At 30.8% G+C, this 6,000-nt stretch overlaps 2 non-coding genes across 2 annotated transcripts; both read left to right on the forward strand.

Annotated features, from left to right (window-relative positions):
• Positions 1–2,623: 2,623 nt before the first annotated feature.
• LOC121213013 (small nucleolar RNA snoR117) lies at positions 2,624–2,707 on the forward strand. Its single transcript, XR_005908382.1, has one exon. It is a non-coding gene; the product is annotated as a small nucleolar RNA snoR117 (small nucleolar RNA).
• A 354-nt stretch (positions 2,708–3,061) lies between these two features.
• Positions 3,062–3,161, forward strand: LOC121212978 (small nucleolar RNA Z103). Its single transcript, XR_005908348.1, has one exon. It is a non-coding gene; the product is annotated as a small nucleolar RNA Z103 (small nucleolar RNA).
• The last annotated feature ends 2,839 nt before the right edge of the window (positions 3,162–6,000 follow it).

The following is a 6,000-nucleotide window of genomic DNA, read 5'->3' on the forward strand; positions in this document are numbered from 1 at the left end:
AAGTTTTTAAATAATTAATTGTAAAATGTGAAAGCAGTTAAGAAAAAAAAAAGAAAAAAGAAATGGAAATAAGTATTACCGGACTTCAAGAAAGTACATCAGTGTGATTAAAAACCCCAAACTGAACTCACCTTATGTTGTCCAAACAGTTCCTTTTTCAGTTAAAAAGAATATACATTTTTCAGTACCTATTGCTCTTGACATATTTATCTAGGAACTTTGCACACAATTCTATTATGCCACTAGATATTTGAAATTTAAAACATAGTTTTTAGACATCAATAAAATAGTGACATGTCATAAAATTTTAAAGATAATAAAGTATTGTTATACATTCATTTATATCTAATATCTTCTCTAACTTAATTTTAACTTTCATTAAATTACTTAAAATAATTAACTTTTCTTCTTTTACAAATTTTAATTTTTTTATAAGTTAAGATTTTTTATTTTTGTGCAACCATATTTTAAAAAAATAATAATTTTTTTGCATTATTTTTCATGTCAACACATAATTTTGGTGATTATTTTACCTTGAACCCAAAATCTCGAACCTTGAACTCAGAACCAAACATTGAGATTTGAGATTTAGAGTTTATAGGTTCAAAGTTTAGGTTTAAGGTTTTAAGGTTTGTTGTTTGGGGTTTAGAGTTCGTGTCTAAAGGTTTAAGTGTTTGTGGTTATGAGTTTAGGGTTTAAGGTTCGTGTTCATGGTTTTAAGTGTTCATGGTTTTGGGTTTGAGTTTATGGTTTAGGGTTCAATGCTTAGGATTTAAGATTCTAGATTTATGGTTTTGGGTTTATGGTTATGGTTTTGAGTTTAGAGTTTAGGCTTCTAGGTTTTTGGTCTAAGGTTCAAGATTTTGTATTTATGGTTTAGTGTTATAGGTTTTATTTTAAGGTTTAGTGTTATGTGTTTAATTTTAGGGTTTAGTGTTCAAAAATTGAGATTTTATGTTTAGAGTTTAGGGTTTAATGCTCATGATTTAAAATTTATTGGTATGGATTCAAGTTTAGATTTTGGGGTTTAAGGTTTAAAATTTTAGAGTTTATGGTTCTATGGTTATGGGTTATGGTTTAGGATTAGTGGTTATAAGTTCAAAGTTTTAGTGTTTATGATTATTAATTTTAGGGTTTGTTTTTTGGGTTTAAGTGTTTAGGGTTATGTGTTTGAGTTTATAGTTTAGGGTTTGTGTTTAGGATTTAAGGTTATGTGTTTGAGGGTTTAAGGTTATGTGTTTGAGGGTTTGGTGTTTATGGTTATTAGTTTTAGGGTTTGTGTTTAGCGTTTAAGGGTTTAGTGTTATGTGTTCGAGTTTAGGGTTATGTATTTGAGTTTAAGGTTTAGTGTAACGTGTTTGAGTTTAGGGTTTAGACTTTTAAGTTTTGGGTTTATGGTTCGAGATTCTTTATTTAGTATTTAGGGTTATAGGTTTGAGTTTAGGGTTTGAAGTCCAAGGTTTAAGCTTTATGGTAAAATAATTACCAAAATAATGTGTGAATGACATATAAAAAATTACACAAAAATTACTATTTTTTTAAAAATATTAACTTATTAAAAAAAAGAAATGATTAAAATTCGCAAAAGAAGATATTAGATATAGATGAGTGTATAATAATACTTGGTTATCTTTAAAATTTTATGACATGTCACTATTTTATTAGTGCCTAAAAATTATACTTTTTATGATTATCCTAATATTATTTATTCCCTATCTATATATTATATTAAAGGATGGTCTAAAGATCTACCTTTTACTGACATGAGGCACACAATCATTATGCTTTTTTTTTTGTATTTTATATAATGATTAAATTTTAATTTTGGTCTCTATAATATGTTTAAATTTGACATTTAATCCTTAGGATTTTAATAGTGTTAACCTTTCAATTAAAATATTATATGGTTAAATATAAGTTGAAAAATGATTTATAAATCAAAAAAATTGAGGGGTTAAAATTTTGAAAATAAAAAGTAGAAAAGCTAAAATTCAAATGTACAAAATGTATAGAGACTTAGAATAATGTTGATTAAATTATATCAAATTGGCCAGGTATTAGTCCAAGAGAGACATCAAACTAGTTGAACCATAAATCGATATGAATTGATTGAACCAGGCTAAAAATTGGCTGAATCAATTTTTTTATAATTTTATAATGATTTATTTAATCGAACCGTATAATTAATGGCTTGATTGGTTTGACTATCGATCCAGTTATAAAAACCTTGCTTGGGTATATTTTAATTTTTAATTTTTTACTTTATAATTGATACATACAAATAATCAACTCTGTGTGTATTTGAGAGATTGATGGGCTTAATAGGGGCTTTGGTGGCAGGTTTGGATTTGAAATAAATATAGTCCATTATGATAAAGCTAGATTTGTAGTTTCATTTGCTCACAAAGGACAAGGAGGTAATTGGATACAGCTCAAGCAAATTAGGGTTTCTCAAATTCTCCTCTATTATAAATAGCATCCCTCTTCAGTCATCCATATAACTGAGGCAGTCGCCTCCTTTTGCATATTTTTCTTTGAAACGTCTTTTAATCCATTCTTGTTTTAGTATCTTTTTTTTATGATGAATTTGAAATATGTTAGTGATAGATATTCTCGAATCGATTGCCTGTGATGTTAATAAATTTGTCCGTACCATCTGAGAATACTTTCTCTGATGCATTCATTCTAATTCTATTTTCTGAGGCAACTTTCCATCTGATATTATTTTCTATCTATTTTTTGTAATTATTGTTTTTATGATCTTTTTGTTCTGTGATTGCGAAAATTGTGTCAAGAAATAGTGAGTAGCGCCATCTCCTTGATTTAATCGTGTTTTCTTTTTAAAAAAATTAAATGAAAATTAGATGAATAAAAGTGCAAAGAAGGCAATAAATTAGTCACTGTTGCGCTTTAATTAAAGTAGCGACTTCAGCGCTGTACGTTGCCGATACTGATTTGGGGCTGAGATTCTGGCATTTTACTATTCTTTATCCTCGAGTTTTATGCATTCAGATGCCCCTAAATCTTTATTTTCAACTTTTAAGATAAACAAAGAATGAAGATGGAAGTGATGATTATTTCCCCAGATGATCGAAGCTGAACAAACTGTGCGAATTTTTTTCTTCAATTAGTTGGAGATCCAAGCCAGAACTCTGATCCGTCTTCATTTATTCTCCAAAATAATTTTTATAGCATTCAGTCTCTTTTGGTTTGATCTTTCGACAAATTTATTATTTTGTAACTGATTAATTTCTCTCTGGATAATCGATGCTGAACATGCAGTTTGATATAATTCTCATTTTTTTAATGACAACTCAAACCTCGATTGAATCTCTTCTATATTTTATTCGATTTCTATTATGTTATAATCAAGGTTATAAGGTTTTTCCAGTTAAAGTTTGTGTAACGAATTATGCTATTGTCTTGGGATGTACAGTAGAATTAAATAGGAACGGATGTGGATAAATTTTACATTATGAAATTGAAATCAAATTTGAATGAGCATTACACTTGTGATTTTCCGGATTTAGTTTATAATTGTGAGCGAGATTATTTTACAAGTATGATGGCAATTTACAATTTTTGTTTCACTTAGTAAGTTATATTTGTCTCGTTTAGAATCTCTTATTTCGACCCTACGATTTTTGAATTAGATTAATTCATTTGAAATTTTATTATTTTGATATCTTTGGGTCATGGGATTCCAAAATGTTATGGTGGGCTCTTAGTTTGATTTGATCTTAGATATATCCTCGATTTTGATTTTTAAATGTTTGTTGAATTGGGAGCCCAACTCGGAAGTAGCTTTTTTCTTCATAAAAAAGTTCATTTCATACATTGGCTTTTACAAGTGAAGACAAATAAGAAACACAGTCCCTAGTAGAACTATATAGAGAGCAGCTGGTAAGCTGATTCTGGTTGGTTGGTTCCTTTTAGTGTGTTTGTTTTTGGGCATTTTCCTCTCAGAGTTGAAGCACCGTACAGTGGCTATCTTAGTGGAAAATATGGTGTAGATGACTACTCCGGAGTTTTCCCAAAGAAATCTTACAATCATCATCTAAATGTTGAAGAAGTCGTGCTGATGGTATCTACTTTGACAACGATATTTTCAATGTTTAAGTTAAATGTTGGTTGGAAGCTATCTTGTAAGGTTCATAATTTTGCAATTGTCTTGTCATTATGTCTGATGAGCTTGAACTAGTATCAATCTGGTGGGTTTCCTTTTGACCCGCATAGTTCTATGAAATCCGATGAAGTTTTGCCTAACCCTGGCAATCAAATTGGTGAACTGATTGGTGGTGGAAAATTCTAGACAGGGCTTGTTGGGAAGTAATCATAAAATTGATTGCATCAAAATTTGGAATGAAAAAACAAAACAGGGTCTTTGTTAAGCTGAGTCAGCCGTGAGTCAGGAATTTTGGTAGATACGGATTTCGACTTTTGGATGCAGACAAGGGTTAGACTGGAAACTGACCTCGATGAAGACTCCAATGACACAATCCAACGGGCAACATTGATGAGGGCACATCAATCGTCCTCACAAAAGAATGGGGAAGAAACGTGGTCTACTTCTGAATTAGATGATAAGACATGTCATAATCACAAAACAGTGGAAAAGGTTGGATAGCCATAGCTGTTTTCTCTAATTTCAGAAGACTGACTCTGGACTACGAATGGATCATATTAGAGGACAATTTATTATTGAGGCAGATATTTTTAATTTGGTTGGTGTGTGGGTAAGGTTTTTTGAGATGCCAATTGAGTACTATTTTGTCATCATTTTCATTACAAATCGGGCGAAGCATTGGGGGTTATACTTGGAGCGGATTGTTACACAATGTCGGAAGCAAGAGTAAGATTGCGGAATGTGATGTTTTTTTCTAAACAAATGCAAATACCCTACCCATTATCACTAGTGGAATTGTTAAAGATAAAATGGGATTGATAAACTTTGATTTGGATGCGGCAAAATAGGATTAAAGAAATGACGCATGCTGAAAAAAAGTTATTATCCAAAGTGAATAGCCAAACCTAGTGGGGTAGGAGATAGGAGTTGTAAGATCACAGAAAGTAATAATGGAGGTCGAATCTACAATAAATATGAAAGACGAGGGCTATGGTCTATGGTGTTCAATGAAGACTCATGATAACAAGTTTAACACATCATTTGAGATAGGTGTGCAAGCAAGCTCTAGTGTTGACCTTGCCAAAATTAGGAAAGATAAAATCTGCCTATTTTACGACTTCTAAAAGTTACCCAAATAGAGTTTGGGAATAAAGAACTATAACTCACAAGGCTATAGAATTAAGATCGAAAACATTTGGTCTAGGTGAGGATTCAAAAAATATGCTTTGGGATATGGGATTTGTCAAATTATTAATTTGAAAAGTGAAAGTTTCTGGTTCAACTAATGTTAAATGGAATGTGGTTTTGAGTGGTACAACCGTCCTTGGAAGAAATGTATAATAACAGGGAAAAAAATAGAACTTAAAAGATGCGTATGCAATTCGGTGAACTGCCTATATTTCCAACACTTTGTTCAATTTTGAATTCATTAATAAATCTCAATACAAGCGTCAATTACAACTCAATCCAAATATTATTATAACCTTAGTCGCACACACTTTTAATGAGCTATTTCAACTTTGTAACATTTCCTACTGAAGGTTATGAAACAACTCTTTAATGTTAATTAATAAGCTTTCAACCGCACCAACACAAAGTTAGTAGTTGAATTGGAATGTGTTGTCTCAACTCGTACAAATAACAGAGGATGATACTCCCTTATATAAACTTCGATTATGCTTTTAGCATCTTGACAGAATAATCTTCCTTAAAATAAGACCAGATAGTTGAAATTTCTCGTACTCCGCGATATTAATCTCCCGTTCTTAATCACTATCCTTTAACAAAGGAAAGTATAAAACCAAAAAATCTTGAACCCTACATTATTGAGATCATGCAAGTCCTATTGTTGTTGCCACTAAGATAAGGAACAA

This window comes from Gossypium hirsutum, chromosome A13, assembly GCF_007990345.1.
Source record: "Gossypium hirsutum isolate 1008001.06 chromosome A13, Gossypium_hirsutum_v2.1, whole genome shotgun sequence".
Lineage (NCBI taxonomy): Eukaryota > Viridiplantae > Streptophyta > Magnoliopsida > Malvales > Malvaceae > Gossypium > Gossypium hirsutum.